This window comes from Amphiura filiformis, chromosome 16 (assembly GCF_039555335.1).
Source record: "Amphiura filiformis chromosome 16, Afil_fr2py, whole genome shotgun sequence".
In the NCBI taxonomy this organism is placed as follows: Eukaryota; Metazoa; Echinodermata; class Ophiuroidea; order Amphilepidida; family Amphiuridae; genus Amphiura; species Amphiura filiformis.
In genome coordinates, this window is record NC_092643.1 from 44,123,376 (window position 1) to 44,142,814 (window position 19,439).

The 19,439-nt window shown below is 33.5% G+C and overlaps 1 protein-coding gene across 3 annotated transcripts in view; it reads left to right on the forward strand.

Moving 5' to 3' along the window:
- Positions 1-19,439, forward strand: part of LOC140136047 (neuronal acetylcholine receptor subunit beta-4-like) — a 134,357-nt gene that overhangs the window by 6,203 nt on the left and 108,715 nt on the right. The window contains exon 1 of one of the 3 annotated variants that reach the window (XM_072157750.1): positions 7,010-7,026. The exons of the other annotated variants lie outside the window; for them this stretch is intronic. The gene's annotated coding sequence lies outside the window, so the exon portion shown is untranslated. Of the gene's footprint in view, positions 1-7,009; positions 7,027-19,439 lie in introns of those variants that run through there. 3 annotated transcript variants of the gene reach the window in all.

Sequence of the window (19,439 nt, forward strand, 5' to 3'; positions counted from 1 at the left end):
AATATTTTGTGTCTTTGCTTAGAAAATAGACCGCCTTTTTGTGCAAGAAATAATGTATCTTCTTTGTTCATTTGTTTGGGTGAAGAAAAAGGAAGATAATAACCCATACAGGCCATGTTGTCATCTTTGTAAACTTTAATATGTATGTAACTCTGTGTAAAGTTTAATACAAAAGATATTTATATCAATCCGCTTTGCGGTGTAATGAAGCCCTCCTGTTGAGTACTGGTCGATGGATACGTGATATCGAAATGCCACAAATAATGTAGACTTACCACATCCTGGGTTTCTTCTAACAACAAATTTACCTATACTTAATGGTTTGTTGTTGCTTGTGCATGTTGTGCTGTTGACGCTTTACTAAATATTTCACCCCTTCATGATATAAATTCTTCAGGTATAGATTCTTAAAATGATGGCCATCGAGTGTACGTTGCAAATTAGCAGTACAACAAACTAAATTTATGTCAAAAAACTAGAAATCTAGTAGGATATAATCATAAATCAATGTTATAAATTTATTTAAAAAAATTAGAGTTGATATATCGGTTTACAGTTGTCTAACGATATGATTTCGACCTCTTTCTTGCTTGTGACATGCTGATTACCATGATCCTTTAGACTGAGCATGCTGAAACGTTTGGTTTGTCTGGGATACATGCTTGTTAAGTTGACAGAAAATTAATATTTTTAAAGCAACTGAACTGATTCATTAAAGGTGTCATATAAATTAAAGAATGTTAAGATGACAGTAAGATCTATTCCAGTTGCAATCCATACACCCTCTGTATTCGGGTGTATAGATTTCAAATGGGGTCATCCTTTCAGGTACCACATTTGAAATTCACACTCTCTGTGTGAGAGATTAAGGTCATGTCTCCCACCTTAATGTAAGGATTTCAACTCGAGTAGCCCGATGGATTTATTCATTAAAATGTATTTTAATTATTTCAACCATTAACCATCCTATTGCAGAAAAGAGATCATAAATTTCAAATATAAAAATAAAAAAGTACAAGATCATTGGGCTGTTACCTTTAAAATCCACACTACCCCTGTGGAAGATTTTGGAAATATCTCCCACAGAGGGAATATGAATTTCAAATGGAATTAACACATTAGCAGCTCCATTTGAAACTCACTCTCCCTCTGTAGAAGATTCAGGCTGAATCTTTCTCAGAGGGTGTATGAAATTCGAATGGAGCTGCCTAATGTACTCATTCCATTTGAAATTCATATTCCCCCTGTAGCAGATAGTTCAAAAATCTTCTACAGGGGTAGTGTGGATTTTAAATGGAATGGCCAATTACGCACACAGTTGCAGTCGTTATCTCTATAGCCTGATGGGTCAGTAAAGTTACACACCCCTACTCTATAGCCTCTTCTTTTGATGCAACTAAAGCTTCTTTCCCATTTTATTCATCTGCCTCAGTCCTCATCGACTTACTTACTCCAGTTAATATATCCTCGTATTCATTTTCACCATTCCCCTTTTCATTTATTTCCTAAAACTTAATCCCTCTAATATATTCATGTTGCAAATGAGTCGTACATTTCCTAATGTGAAGCCTTTTGCCGTCATTTGTAATAGGTATATAGCTTTGATGAATGTGTAATTACTGTCAAGTGAAAAGGGCGATATTTTGTAACACGCGGTATTGATGAAATGCTAGAATTTCGTGCATTTTATATATCACGTGAAACAAATCTAGTCGTGAAGGGAATTTTAGTATATCTCTTTAACTATATAGAATAGACTTGAACCACAAAATATCACGAATTGCCTCTTTTGTTAACCTAATTTCATGTTTTATTGGGACATCAGGTTTAACCTGTCTATTATACTGCTCTCTCGCAGCTCCTCTCCAATTAGTCCACAACATCTGTACAATGTAGCATCGCCATAGTATATCAGTATGTCTCGAGTTATCTTATCAGTCTAAAAGCTTATATTGTGAGTAATAAAAGCCTGAACTATTGAGCCTCATAATCATTTTAACAGACTAGCTATAATGACAACATAAATTTGTGTTGAAGTTTCTGGATTATCACCTTTGACGTTTTTAAACTCGCATTTATTACCTTTGACCTTAACCACGTGGTGCATCAAAATGATGTATGTAGTCAATGGGCGGTATTGATGACCATGATGGGCGGTATACAATATACCTATCATCGTAAACTCTGAGGTGAGAAGGTTATTGGAGAATGTGTCATCGTACACTGTTAGTGATACCAAAACATATCATGTTTGACCTTTTAAATGTATGTTTTGAAATACACTTACATACGTACTTACTGTCTTACAATGATATACTGTCAAACGGGGTTTTAAACAGATTCAAAGAACGTATATCTAAACAGAATGCTTCTCTTAAAATAATATTTAACAAAAAAAAAATTCCTGTTTATCATATAAAGTGAGTTCTGCGTTTATTATACGGCTGATACCTGGCTCGCAAAGTGTAACCCTATAGAGAGCGAGACGGAGACGACCGCGTAGTAAACTGCACTTGTAGTTAACTGATCCTATCGCGTTGCTTAATAGTCGCCATGCTTGAACTTTCCGTGGTGTGGCCTGACATTTTATGCCGCAATTATATGATAAGCTTCATCCATATAGATAAGTTTCAACGACCAACGCGGCGTGATGATAAAAATTTCATTCAAACCAAAAACGAAATTGACAATTGCTGTACTATGTAATTATTGATTCTTTGCTTCCATTGTCGTATTTGATTCATTAAGAAATATCAAAAGGAGTTACAAATTGTCATGAACTATTGGCGAACAACAATATTTTGGTCACGTCGAACATGACAAGGCATTAGATATATTTGTTACAAAGTCACATATATACATAATGCTAATGAAATCCTTGTTTGTGCTCACCTCTTTCACGTGCTTAGATATATTTCTTACTTGTTAGCTCGAGTATATAAGAGGCAGGGTGAAATTTCATTCTTTGAGTGTCACGACATTGATCATTGGAGAGAAAGATATTTCATTGTAGAATAAGAAACTTAAGACTTCTCTTCCTTAATGGTTTTACTCACGTTTAACACTTTTAAGACAAAACTGTCACACGTGTTTTCTTCGTATAATAAAGATGGGGACATTTGGTGTTTCATATGCTGCAAGCATGTCTTACTCAACCATCCAAAATTCGCCCGTTTAAGCCCGAGCAACCATGGTAGACAGCTATTTTGCAAGTCGGACAACTAGCTGCTTAATCAGGCATTCGTAAGTTATGTTGATCGTGCTTAACTAGATTACAGCGTAAACAGTTTATTTTCAGTGTTTATACATAGGGCCCTACTGTGTACTATAGAAGAAAAAGCTACCTAGTGAAGTCACTGTAGACAGTTTAGGTCAGCCACACGTGGCTGTTAGATTCAGTTTTAGTTCACTGAAATAAACAGGAGAACGCGTGCCCCTCCATGATTGATTTGTTATATGCGCACAGTATCTTAACTTGTGTGAAAATCCAACATGGCGTCAAACATAACACTTTCAAATTCTTATTCTCCCCAACTCCTTGTTCTAGCTACACAAACAAGTACGCAGGAGCACATAGCCACAATGTACGCCTTTATTCCTGATTCACAGTACGCATGTGGCTTGCTGATTGGCTAACATCTTATGAATGAAGCAAATCTCCAAGAATCTGAATTAGTCTGGATTTAATGCGCAATATGTAGTCGATCCCATTGAAGACGTGAATCATGGAACTGATGCCTTCAAACTCGATAGAGGTAGATTCCGGCTAAAAGGTGCTGATGTATTATGTTACACGGAGAACAAATGTGCCACTCCAATCAGTACATATGAATTACGGCTGCAAAATAACAGATTGATTAAGGTTTAAGTTGTTTAGAGAGGCCGGGGCCACTTTCTTGTAAAAGATTAACAGTAGCACTTGACAGATAGTGAACATTTCTGTTAACCTCAAACTACTGTCATGCCAATGGCTGTGTACTGACACTGATTTGAAAGTCTTGATGACCTAGTATTGCGCAAACATTAACAAAATACGCCGGAAAATTCGGTGTTAGTGACTAATTTTGGCGATAAAATTGTTAAATTAAGGGAGGGCGAGTTAGCGCAGCGGTAATTCCCTCGCTTTGCACCACTGAGGTCCCGGGTCCAAGCCCCGGCGCGGCCCAAGGACTCATGTGCATTTGGTTTATCCGATCCATGCTCGCTCTCGCAGGTTTTCTCCGGGATCTCCGGTTTCCTCCTGCTTTCAAAATCGGTGATTAGTTGTTTCGTTATCAAAAACTTCCTTCACCCAATGGAATTTGGGGAGCTGCAGAAAATGGGTGGATGTTACAATCTAAGTGCGGATAGGTTTGCGCCGGGTTCGGCTGCAACTAGCCTAGTTGATGCGATCTGATTGTGATGATTCACCACGCAGCGAAATTACAGCGCTTTGAATCCTCTGGAAAGAGCGCTATATAAATTCCGAAATTTATTTATTTATTTATTTATTAATTAATTTATTAATTAATTAATTTATTTATTTATTATTTTTATTTATTATTTAAATTGTTTTCTGAACATGGTTTTCAGCTTACACATATTAATTTATGGGAAATAACCTGCAATCTTTGCAGGATCTGTGGTTCAACCAAAGTCCGCAGTTGACCTTCGGGAGTCTTTAAGCCGGTTTCATGGTCGAGTTATTTACTCCTTGTAAGTGCGAAATTGGATTTAATTTGGCTCATTCTACCTTTTTAAAAATTAAAAACGCGCTAATGAAATGCGCTGTTCAAGGTTTATGGCTGTTTTATATCATTGTATCACATAATATTTAAAATGGGAACGCTGCAGGATTGTTCTATCCTATGGAATTGCAAAAATATCACACGGTTATACCGCACCTAGAAAATGTACTTATCACACACTATTATGTAGTCAATACCGAATTATAAATGCAACAAAACATTGTACATAAAACTGTGTTAATATGAAGTCTCCTCATCAAGAAACCAATTTAGATTACCCTTTCTCATTATTGCTCTTAAGGGTAGACGAGGTATTGTTGGTCTAAGCAACCTAAAAATAGATTTTCATTATCTAGATCAATATATTATTGAAAATTAACACCTTGATGTTTTGCAAAAGTTCATTCTACAAATCGTATACTTTGCAAACTTGCTTAATTTATTGTTGTTAATGAGTTATTTACATATTACAAAAGTGTTGTTGTTTCAGCCCTCTTTACAACGTAACTCAAGAACCGCAGCACCTATAAAAGTATATCTGTGATATTTTAATTCTTCTACACGATCGCTATGAATTGAGCAATGCAGTTTTTGCCAAAGCTCAATACCATTCGTAATACCATTGTGAACTACCAAATCACAACAGTTTAAAATAATTAATAACCTTAATGTTCATAAGAACACGCGTTATCTTTAACAATTACTGTTATCACTTAAAAACCAATTACCCAACACCAGACATGCTTCATGATCAATTATTATAAATTTGGTTTACAATGATATTTCATTCATACCAATTTAGAATCTACTTATTCACGATTCGAATTCTATTTATGATGACAATCTAAAAATTAACAATTAGTGCAAAAGCATGCGAATATCACTGTGGGTCCCGATACGCGATGCTGCGGGCTCGCACGTCCTGGCCCTCGAAGATGTTGGCTAATTTCAAGTACTTTAAAATAATATCGTAAGTAAACCTCACACAGAAATTACAGAACAGAAACTCTATAATAATGGGTAACTAGGTTTATCAAGTCATCTATAATTAACAAAATAATAACATTAATAATTGTTGATCGTATCGCGTGCATCTTATTGTAGCGAATTTAGGTCAAACACAGAAAGTGCCGACTTTAAGATAGATAGGTATTCAAAGAGCTTTAATAACCGCCATTATATACAGTGGAGACAATATTGGATTTCAAACGGAGCTACATTAAAATGTTCATGCTCTGCGTAGCCATAGGCTTCAACATTTAAAAAAATCCAAGTTTAAGAAAATTTCGCAAATTATCAAGAGCTATCTCTTGAGCCTCTGAACCAATACTGGGCTTGTTTGTGCTCATTTTAATGTATTTTCATGCTGATTCCAAATATGATCATGAAAATTTACAATTCGAACATTTTTCAATTTTTTAATTTTTTTTAAAACTTGTCGTCTGCAGTCGACACCGCGTGGAGTTAATAATCGGGTCCTAAGTTCATCGTACATTTGAACGCAACAAGTAATACATCTGAGATGGACAGCGTACGTAGAAGACCAGACATGATCGATGAGCCAAGTCCCTCTAGAAGAAACTTTTCAACAATATTTATTTTACTCCTTTCTATCCATTTATAGTGAGTCCGGCGATCGCACGCGCCATATTCTGTTACCAGTAGGATCGATCAGCGAAATTTAGGTAGATTTGAGTGAGTGAAAAGGTTATCACGGGACTGTCTTTTAAAGCAAAGCCACGCCATTGTTACTTGAGATACAAATTGTTTATGAAGTTAACGCTGCTTGCCTGTCTGTTTGTCAGGGGCCCATTAAAGTGTATATTTATCTTTATCTACCTCCTTTATATTCTGTTTAAATCATTTGAGGATTTTATGGTCTGCAAAAGAGTTTAAAGGAATTTAACAACCTATTATTTGTACCATTCATATATTGAAAGAGATGTTTACTTGTTGATTTATATATAATTATATAAGTTAAACTATTTTTGTAAAATGTCCCCACACATGGTCAACGCCATTTTAAAAATCTATTTGGCCAATGTGATGTACCGATGCCCTTAACTATCTGTGTGTATCACATTATACAATGACCACTAATGTTTCACGTGGTCAACTGTGCAATCATGTGAGTGCATATTTAGATGAATGCTTTGTCATTCAATTGGATGTCCAGCTACTCAATGCGCGAAGAATGGCCATGATGATGTTACATTTAATCGGAGAGTGCTTGAAAATTGCGCCTCCCATAAGTGTTGATTTAAAAAAGTACTACTAAACAAGACTCGCCAGAAGTATGGTGAGTATTAACATGTAAATATATTATCAACAAAATCATATTTTGATTTAACCCTATGATACAATTCAGTTAACAATTGAATACCTGAATACAAAACCCACCATAATCCATACTTTGGTAAAATTGAGTTAATTTTATTTTAGCAACTATTTTAAAGTGTTGCGATTTGGTAGTTCACAGCATCTTGCAAATGGTAGTTAGCTTTGGCATAAATTACATTGATCATTTCATAACGAGTGTGTGGAAGACTGGGAGCAAAGAGTAAAGAATACACTTACTATGTGATTAAAAACCCAAGTCCCGCATACAGAATTACCCTTCACGAAGTCCCCAAAATGCTAATCGTCATACCTATACAGTTCAACCCACTCATTTTAATGTAAAACTTGCCCTATTTCCCAGGTAACTCTAACTGAAGGAATTAAATGATATACACATTTTTTTAGTTTTCTAAAAATCACTTTCCATGGACTTGGGTGGGTTTTGTTTTCATGTATTCAATTCATTATACACCTGTTACAACTAAATAAGATAATTAAAATTATTTATTTTCCCCTAAAGAAATCAAAATTATTTATTTCCCCCTGTTATCTAAAAACATTTTGTTATTGCCCTGCAAGTAAATGACCCTTGGACACAAAGTGAGTATTAAAACACGAGTACATTGTCATATTTTACTTGAAAATATATTTTCTCACAACGCAATACTCTGGTCATTTGGCTACAATGTAACCCAACACTTCGTATTATAGATTTACCTCTACACATCTTATATTAAAAAACAAGATGAAGGGAGACAGGTAGATCACGTGATTAATTAGGAAACTCGTCAAGTAGAGGAGAGGATAACATTAAAGAATATCTGTAGAGAAATATACTGCGCCAAAAAGTATCCTTACACTTGGAAGAAAAATCAGATTAGATAGTGCATCTATTAAAACATTTATGGCGCAGTATATATAATTATGTAGGAAAAATAAAACAGGTTAAATGTAGGAATAAAGTATGTAAAATGATAAAGTATGTGTACAACGATTTGCTCTTTTCACACATACTTATCCTACAGCACCGAATCCGTAAATAGTAGTTAATGATTTATGATGTTTACTTTCACTGGTTGTCATTGTTGTTTTGTGGTAAGAAACTTACATCTGCTCATGGCTATATAAGTTTATTATGATCAAATTTGATATTACTTATTACATTAAGGTTGAATAAGTCAGTTAGTCCCCTCTCCCATTCGATAAAGTCCATCATGTAAAAGGCCACAACAAGAGCGCTTAATCAAAAGACACATAATAGCGGTCAAAGACCTGGTGAAAGATGCCGGCACAATGTTTTAAACAATACACATGCGCATAATAAAAATGTAAAAAATTAAAAAATAGTCTCAAATTCAGCAACTTTACCACTTAGGAGATGGGGTTATGTACTCTGAATAGAGTATTCTGTTAAAGAAATTAAAATTATTTATTTCCCCCTGTTATTTAAAAACACTTTGTTATTGCTCTGCAAGTAAATGACCATTGGACACAAAGTGAGTATGAAAACACGAGCACATTGTCATATTTTACTTGAAAATATATTTTCTCACAACGCAATACTTTGGTCATTTGGCTACAATGTAACCCAACACTTCGTATTATAGATTTACCTCTACACATCTTATATTAAAAAACAAGATGGAGAGAGACAGGCAGATCACGTGATTAATTAGGAAACTCGTCAGGAGAGGAGAGGATAACATTAAAGAATATCTGCAGAGAAATATATAATTATATGTGACCGTCCATCACAAACCGCTCGTAAAGTCGGCAAATTGTATTCTGAGCTACAGCCCAAAATGTGCATAAAGGTTGTATTCATATGTACCTCAAGTTGTTGCGACATGTTCCTCATTTTGTTAGTGACAGTCCAAAACTGTTTAAAAAACAATCATTAATCCTATTGTTGAAGAGGATAATAAGCTACTACCTATGTATAGAATTCTTAAATAGGTCTAGTCTTTGTTTGCTTTGGCTATATCCTGTTCAAGTGGTGGGATGTAACAATTACCAATGAGAGGACATTCCTGAACCTCGTTGACTTGGGGATGATTTGAAGTGACCGCCAACTATGACCGTTTGATCTTTATTACCAGCAATGTGGAAAAATAGACATACGTAGCACCGAAATATAAAGGTACCTATTGCTGAAGGAGCAAAGTTCAACAAACCATTACTCCGCAAATGATATATTATTTTAAAGCTTATATTTTCTAAACACGAAATAAAACATAATTGACCGGTGGCTGACTTTACGAGAGTTTCGTGGTGGATGGTCACATATAGGAAAAATAAACAGGTTAAATGTAAGAATAAAGTATGTAAAATAATGCAGTATACGCGTAGATGTCATATGATCTGCTCTTTCCAAGCATACTTCATCCTACAACACCGAATCCGTAAATAGCTGTTAATGATTTATGATGTTTACTTTCACTGGTTGTCATTGTTGTTTTGTGGTAAGAAACTTACATCTGCTCAAGGCTATATAAGTTTATTATGATCAAATGTGATATTACTTATTACATTAAGGTTGAATAAGTCAAGCTTGGCCCCTCCCCCATTTGATAAAGTCCACCATGTGAAAGGCCACGACTAGAGCGTTTAATCAAAAGATACATATAGCATCCAAAGACCTGGTGAAAGAAGCTGGCATTAAACAATACACATGCGCATAATAAAATTGTTTACAAAATAGTCCCAAATTCGGAACCTTTACTACTCTGGACATGGGGTTATATACCCTGAGTGTACCTTTGTATAACACATTTATAACAACAACCTTTCACACAGATATTTGGATCCCTGCGATTAATTAAGGGTACAACAGGAATGGATTTAAAATTGATAAATGATGAATAATTAACGTGTAGTATATGAATGGATTCAAAATTGAAACAACGGTATCAGAATAATTAGTCGTTGGTATAGCAAGGTAAAGTCATTGACTCATACCTTAGAATATTACCAAATAACAGTGCTTATCGCAGTACTGCATTTCTCATTTAGAATCAAAATTAATTTTACACTGAAAATCAATCATACACAGCAAATCTGATATTTTAGAGCTATTAAAGAATAAAATTCGTAGATGTTTTATTCAAGAAATTTATCAGAATAACATTTTGTTGATAATAATTCGAATTGACACAATCGATGTGTAATGACCGTAACAGTTTCCATATGTATTTCCTACCATTAAAAACATCGTTTAGACGAATTTATTAGTTTTGTCTTTTTATACGCAGAGAAATAACAGTAATGGATGGCAACAAAACATAAGAACCAGTTGTCTTGTCTTACTATTAGTTGGAATACAAAAATTAAATCAACGACAAAGCTTTTTTGTGACGTTTGTTACCTCGATCTCGGTGTATAAATCTTTACATAAGGCAAAAAGCGTTGCATTTTATATTGTATGTTAAAAATGCGACTTTGTGTTTAGTTTTTCAATGTTTACCATTCTTTTATTACATGAACAATTAACAAAGTGAAAAAAGTACTTGATTAATTACAATTGTAGCTGACTTCTATAGTAGCCTATATCTGAATGGAATGGAATATATCAAATTCGGTACAGAATTAATTAAATAACGTTTGGTGTAAAGGTACATTAATGAGTAGACTATTAAAACCCAAACATTGTCCGTTGTAGTAACGTGTACTTATCATAAGGTAATATAATACTAGCAAAGTTTTGAATATTTAATTGTATTGGATACAAAGAACTTAAAACAAAAACACAATCTTGCTTTGTTGAAAGACGTAAATTGTTTAGAAAGAGCTTATTCAAATAAAAATTCTTCTGCACTTTTGTTATACAGTTTTTAATACCCACATAACAAATCAATGACCTCACAAACATACACAAAAAGCACAATACAGTTGAGAACATGATACTTGTTCTCCTGACTTGAGTACCTTGCATTATTTTCTTTCTAAAAATGTATACTTGTATGTACTTATCATCATTACTTTTTATTACAATTACAAAACAACGTCTAAAATGTCCCACTTTGAGCGATCCTGCATGCCCCCTGAAACAGACGTTAACAACAACTGCTCTCACAGACAATCGGATGCCTGTGACTAATTAAGGGTAGGATAAGAATGGATTTAAAATTGATAAATGATTAACAATTAAGGGTAGTATAGGAATGGATTTAAAATTGAAACTCTAGTAACAAAATAAATAGCCGTTGGTAAAGCAAGGTAAAGTCAATGACTCGTACCTTCAGAATATTACCAAATAACAGTCCTTATCACAGTACTGCATTTCTCATTTAGAATTAAAATGAATTTTACAGTGAAAATCAATCACACACAGCAAATCTTATATTTTAGAGCTATTAAAGAATAAAATTCGTAGATGTTTTATTCAAGAAATTGATTAGAATGACATTTTGGTGATAATCATTTGAATTGACAAAATCGATGTGTAATGACCGTAACAGTTTACATTATGTTTTCCTACCATTAAAAACATCGTTTATACGAATTTATTAGTTTTGTATTTTTATACGCAGAGAAGTAACAGTAATGGATGGCAACAAAACTTAATCACTATCTTTCTTGTCTTACTATTAGTTATAATACAAAAATTAAATCAATAACATAGCTTTTTGGTCACGTTTGTTATCTCGGTGTACAAATCTTAACATAAGGTAAACATGGCAAAAAAAAGTATTGCAGTTTATATTGTAATTATTTTTAATGCGACTTTGTGTTTAGTTCTCAATGTTTACCATTCTTTTATTACATGAACAATTAACAAAGTGATAAAAGTACATGATTAACTACAGTTGTAGTTGACTTGTATAATATATCAGAATGGAATGGAGTATTGTCAAGTTTGTTACAGAATTAATTGAATAACGTTTCGTTAATGAGTAGACTATTATAACGCTGATATTATGCGTAACATGTACCTATTACAATAGCAAATTTTCGAACATTTAATTGTATTACTATTAGATACAAAAAAACAAGAAAAAAAACACAATTTTGTTTTGTTGAAAGACGTAAATACTTTAGAAAGAGCTTATTCAGATAAAAACTCTTCTGCACTTTTGTTATACAGTTTTTAATACCTACATAACAAATCAATGACCTCACAAACATACCATCATGGATGGCAACAAAACTTAATCACTATCTTTCTTGTCTTACTATTAGTTATAATACAAAAGTTAAATCAATAACAAAGCTTTTTTGTGACGTTTGTTATCTCGGTGTACAAATCTTAACATACGGTAAATATGACAAAAAGTATTGCAGTTTATATTGTAATTTTTTTAATGCGACTTTGTGTTTAGTTCTCAATGTTTACCATTCTTTTATTACATGAACAATTAACAAAGTGATAAAAGTACATGATTAACTACAGTTGTAGTTGACTTGTATAATATATCAGAATGGAATGGAGTATTATCAAGTTTGTTACAGAATTAATTGAATAACGTTTCGTTAATGAGTACACTATTAAAACGCTGACATTATGTATAGTACCTCTGTGTACCTATTATAATAGCAAATTTTCGAACATTTAATTTAGATACAAAGAACATAAACAAAAACACAATCTTGCTTTGTTGAAAGACGTAAATTGTTTAGAAAGAGCTTATTCAAATAAATATTCTACTACACTTACGTTATACAGTTTTTATACATAACAAACCAATGACCTCGCAAACATACTCACACATAACACAAAATACAATGGAGACAATTCTTCTTGTTCTTCTGCCTTGGATACCTTGAAATCAAAAAAAAATGTATACTTGTAATGTTGCATGAACTTAGTTAAGATACAATACAAAACAATGTCTAAAATGCTCCACTTTGAGTGATTCTGTATGCCCTCTGAAACAGACGTTAACAACAACTACTCTCACAGACAATTTTATCCCTGCGATTAATTAAGGGTAGGATAAGAATGGATTTAAAATTGATAAATGATTAATAATTAACGGGTAGTATAGAAATGGATTTAAAATTGAAATAGCGGTAAAAGAATAAACGTTCGTTGCGTTGGTAAGGTGTATAAAGCAAGGTAAAGTCATTGACTCGTAGCTTTCAAAAACAAAGCTTGGTGAGGTTAGTTATCTCGATATACACATCTTAACATAATGTAGAAAGTATTGCATTTTATAATGTATTTTAAATATGCGACTTTATGTTTTATTATTCAATGTTTACCATCATTTAGTTGCATAAACAAGTAATAAAAGCACATGATTGACTACAATGACAGTTGTCTTCTACAGTATATCTGAATGGAATGGAATATATTAAATTTGTACCAGCATTAATTGAATAACGTTTCGTGTAAACGTATATAAATGAATCGACTATTAAAACACTGAAATTATGCGTAGCGTGTACCTATTATTATAGGATTTATATAATAGCAAATTCTCGAACATTTAATTGTATTAGATACAAAGAACATAGGCCAAAACACAATCTTGATTTGTTGAAAGACGTAAATTGTTTACAAAAGGATATTCAATACAAAATTCTTCTGCACTTATGTTACAGACATAACAAAGCAAATTACCCCGTAAATATACACAAAATGCAAAATACAGTTGAGAAAAATGTCACGTGTTCTCCTGCCTTTCTCACAAAATGGTGTCAAATAAGCTCTACATTACAACAGGAATTCCGTTTATGTTTACTTTGTTGCTTCTTAAAATTTATTCATGGTCATGGACCCACGCAGACATACAAAATGGAGCACTAGCGGAGCAAACATAACCTGCAAATTAAAAGAGGTTCTCGCTATTAACATCTTGTCTCGATTCTGTGGAAACTCAAAGGAAATCATTGACCAATTTAGCACTACAAATGGCGCAATTCTGAACTTTCGTCACATCAATATGATCTTCCTGATGACATTAACCGTTATTGCCACAATATTACTTATTGTTTTAAACATAGAAAAAGAGATAAATAGTCGTAAGATTACAACAAGTATTGCCTTCATATTCATTGTGAATACATTCTTAACTATGAGATCAGTACGAGAAACAAAGGTATCAATACACTCGCCTTCACCCATACTTAAAGATTTTGGCATCAGAACAAAGTTCAGATTTTTCTCATAATCGCGCGAAATTTGATATATTTCATTTAGATGTTATGAATGAAAAAGTGATAACCTCATCCCCAATTGTGATATACCACACACATACCGTTCTGTGGGCCGTTGTGAAACATATTTTTATTTCTAATATCGAAACGCATTTGACCTCAAAACTTGAAAATGGATTGGAAATTGGTACATTTTGTGATCACGAACCTTTAAGTGACATAACAAATATCAGTGATTATTTTATTATCGTAGAACTCTGATGAATGGACTAGAGATGTTGCAAACTATATTGGTTCTTCTTATTTCAATATTTAATCAAGTATTAAAAATACCAAAAAGTGCAGACGATAAGAACATGTAAATTAACATTTGCAAACTGTTAAGCAAAAGTCATACATTTGGTTATTCTAAAAATTTAAAAATCCATACACCCCTATACAAAACATTACCTTAATCTTTCACACAGGGGGTGTGGATTTCAAATGGAGCCACCCAATCAGGTAACCCCATTCGAAATTCAAACTCCATGTGGGAAGTTAACGTTATGTCTTCCATAGGGGGTGTATGGCTTTCAATTTGAATAGCCCATTTTTATCCTGTTCATAGAAAAAACATATTTCCCACGATTCAGTACCTTTTAAGATATTGAATGCAAAAGTACAAAACACTTTTGAATAGCAGCATACTACTGTAAATGAAATGTTCAACAGAAAGTACAAATGTGTAAGTAATGTAATTTTGTTAATTATTGGAATAGCAACTTATGGTACTCTTCTTTATTTCAATTACAAAAGTAAAAGTACAAATGTACTATAGAAGTAATGTATAGTTTTATCAGTTATTGGAATTACGAAGTACAACACTCTGATGGTGAACTTTATAGGTAACAGTGCTATAATAAGTGCAAGGATGGTGGGTGTGATGAAGTTCTACCACATCAGGGAACAATATTTCTACTACTGTACTTTATGTGAAACTTTAGGTTAGTATAAAACTGTTCACGTAATGTAGCTTCCTTGTAATGTCAATGTTAATAATAGTAATAAATGATAAAATGCATTTATAAAGCGCTATATACACAGTTTCAAAGCGCTGTAAATGATAAATCCATGTTTATACTCTCCTTATACCAAAAGTTTTTATGAAGTATTATTGTGGAAGAAATGTAGTTCTACCACCTTTGTGAATACAAACACTTCTATGTATGGAACGTTCAAGATAAATTACAAATGTACAAGTATTGTAGTTTTAACACTTTATTGAAATACCAATGCATACCTTTCTTCTCCATGTGATAAGTTGAGGTAAAAGTAAAAATGTGCAAGTATTATAGTTTTAACATTTCTTAGGATACCAGTGCATACCTGTCCTTCTCACGCGAAGATTAAAATGTATCAGAATAAAGTGCGAGGATGATTACAAACACCCACACTATGTAGCCAGCACAATTTTGTGAGGCAGAGAGGCTAAGTTCACATTTACACTGCATAGGATTGTGTGTTGGACATTTGAATTTTTACACTTATTAAAACTGTTATTTCACTATGTAAACATCAGTTGATAAAAATATTAATCTGATCCATAAATAGTGTGAAGTGTGCTGCTAAAATACAGCTCGTTTGTTGTCTTAGCAACTGAGTAGATACTACACTAAGACAGTTTCAAAACAACATCGTATCAATAGAATTCAATGTGATTTGCTTGCTTTAATAATGACAGTTAACGACAATAACACCTTTGCAATGGATTATGGGAATGGGTTAAATCATCCTTTGCGTAAGAATACATTTCTACTAATAATTAGTATTACCACTTCCAGGAAATGTGCATAATATGCATCGTGTTATGATGATGTACTTTTACCACTACTTGGTATACTAACACACACTTCATGTGAAACGTTTATGGTATATACAATTGAGTCTGTAATGCAGTTTTACTACTCTTTAAATATCGCAACATTTTTACAATATATACATAAAAGTGCAATTCTGCTAATAATGTAGTTTTAAAAATTGGAATTACAATGTATCCTACTTTTTGTGAAATATTTCAATATTTAAGAAAAATTTATGTACTTGGTATGTTAACGTATATTTTATGTGAAACGTTTATGGTAAACACGATTGCGCTAGTAAATTAGTTTTACCATTTTTTATGGATTAACAACGTCTACTACATAGAACCTTTAAGTAAGCAGACACATGCTTTTGAAATATATTTTCTTCTCACTTGCTATGGTACAGTACAAGTGAAGTAGTTTTACCACATCTTGGAATAGTACGTATGTGTACGGCTCTTAGCTTTTGGATAAAATACAACAATTGTGGTGTAATGTAGTTATATTGCACTTCTTAATCACACCATAAACCAACCCACAGACAGATAGACAGATCCACCTCCACACCCCCACCCTCCCTACTCCACACTAAGTGTACATATTCCACACGCAATACACATCCCAGTGGAATAGGAGCTTGCTCATATTTGCTTACGAAACAGCTGTTTTAGTTTCTGATAGTTATTTACAAATGGTTTTGCAACAGCAGAAACGCTGGGATTTAGTAACCGTGTTTCATATTACCAGCATTTTCCATGTAAATTTACATAGCTTTATCTCAGTTTCCCACTAGTCCCACCCGAGAACGTTCTCGATGTTTTAATTGTGGTTATTGCAGTGAGTTCAACGGATATTAAATTTTGTTTTGTTTAATATCCTGAAAATTGTGTTATCGGGTTTAACATTCAAGCGTATGAGGGTTATCATTGCTATAAAACACCCTATACAGATCCACAATAACAGTCTGGAAATCTTGGTATTGTCTCAGCATTCATTGAATAAAAAGGTGATCATGTGACAAATATACAAGGAAGTATGTTTGGGATTTTAATAATGAAGATAGCATCAAATATATCCTGTTGTATTTCTAAATTGGGTCATCATCGATAAATATGTACAATGGTTATTGTTATTCCCCAATGTATATATGTGTTGGTGAAAATGAACTTTATCATGACTCAGCGACGCGATGATCTTATCGAATGTATTAACAGTACTTCATCAATGAACTCAATTACTAGCTAGCTATATATATAGCTATATATATAATGTCACCTAGTGTAAACCCAAGTCTTGATTTCAAGTGGCCGATACGTCAAACTACCCTAAGAGAGAATTCTATCGAACGCAGGAAAATCCTTTTTGCGGAACTAGGTAAATTAATTTAGTTGATGTAATAACAAGTGTTGGCATGTAAAAAGGGAGTATATATCGTACTCATATGTAAATATAGACAACCCTGTTATGTTTGATAAGCCTGACTGATATTTCCACATGACTGTTTTCATTACAATAGTGAAAAGTCCCTGCTACTACTAACCAAAGGGAGAAAAATCGTATCCCATGATTCATTTCGGTATTCGTCAAACATGTCGTTTCACGACATCAGTATGAATGGCATGACACCATTTTCCAGCAGTCTGTTTAACCAAATTCAGGTACGTATATTCGCTGGGATACATGAAAATTGAACCAGTTTGAAATGATCTTGGACAAGAACTGGTGATTGCCCGATCCTGCCTGGCTGCGAAGATACCTCTGGTGTATGGGCTGATTAGGGTAATATGCATGTACAGAGATGAGTCTTTGAGTGATGCCAATGGTTTGTTCCGTGAATTTTCCGACCTTCTTCGTTCTTGTCTAATTCTCTTCCGGTTAACATTATTCCGGTTTATAATAATCTAGGTTGCTTTTTAGTATTTCCTCTCTTAAGCTTTGACTATTTGCCCTCTACATGACCTATCTTTCCCAATATATCCCTGACTCTTTTAATTTCTATTTTATTATCACTCTTTGTGTCACTAAAGGTTATGTATAACATATTCTTTCAATGTCTCTCTTGAATTCTTGTTCTAAATCCCCCGCTGTTGGTTAAGCTTATAGTGACCAAGTTAAATAAATATTCACAGCAAGTATTGTGCCTTAGCAACTTTATAATGGAAGTTTTGTAATATCATACAATAATCAAACTGTGTAGACTCTTATTCATCGGATGGGTATGTTAAAATTAAGATTTAATTTAAATCTGGTCATCCAGATATATACCTTTTTTGACGGACGAACCGACGTTACGACTGAAACCTTTAGTCTTCAGCTGGGGTGTGATTCTAATGTCCTTGAGTACCGGACACTTCCGGTAACGATGACAATCGGCAAAACTCTCTCATGGCTGGGACAGAATCATAAAGGACATTCATCGCCGATTGTCATCAATACCTGAAGTGTCCGGTACTCAAGGTCATTTGCATCACAACCCAGCTGAAGACTAAAGCTTTCAGTCGTAACGTCTGTTCGTCCATCAAAAATAGGTATAACTGGTTGACCAGATTTAAATTAAATCTTAATATCATACAATAAAGACTACACAGCAGTGCTTTGTGCCTGATGATATATTGCTGACAGACAATAGCATTACCTGTGTAGTTGTTACATCATTGAAAAAAAATAAACACATGGTGTAAGATGTCTGTTACAACATATGCATTTGAATGAAACTGTCAAAATATGGTATTTCGTACGTTTTTTGTGGTGCATTGTGGGTAGACCTGAAATTAACCTAAGCCTTCTAACATTACTTCTTCATGTTGAGATGAAGTGTTTGTAAAGAGACCGTATGTCTTGATGTATCCTATGATATGAACGATTCCAAATCATAGATTACTATTTGTTTTGAGAAATCCAGATCACTTGTTTGTTGAATTCATTTGCATATATCCATCACTAGTACCGTAATTAATTGCATGCATCGTTATTACGACGGCGATGTGTCACGATTTTCAAGAGTACTGAATTATAATTAGCATTAACATTGCGTAAATTCCATTATGAAACATCCTTGTATTACTTATTTTTCTTCAGTTAAAAATTTAATGTGTTGACATCCAAATGAATTATATACCAGTGTATTTTAAGTGAATTACACTATTATTTTAAGCTATTTGCACAATGGTACTGATTGAATCTACAATTGCCGATGAAGCTTCTTGTTTAAACGTCCTGCGGGTGCTTTCATTTAATTTAGGATGCAAATAATTTAACTAGTCATAAATTTTGTACACCCAGTATATTTTTCAATCTCCTTATTGTCTCTCGAGGTATTTGATGCAGTAGCGTGATTATGTAACGAAACACCTGCCAAAACTCCTCCCAACCAATCAGGGGCGGCATTACGCATCGAATAGCATACCACCTGACCGACAGATCGTTATACAAC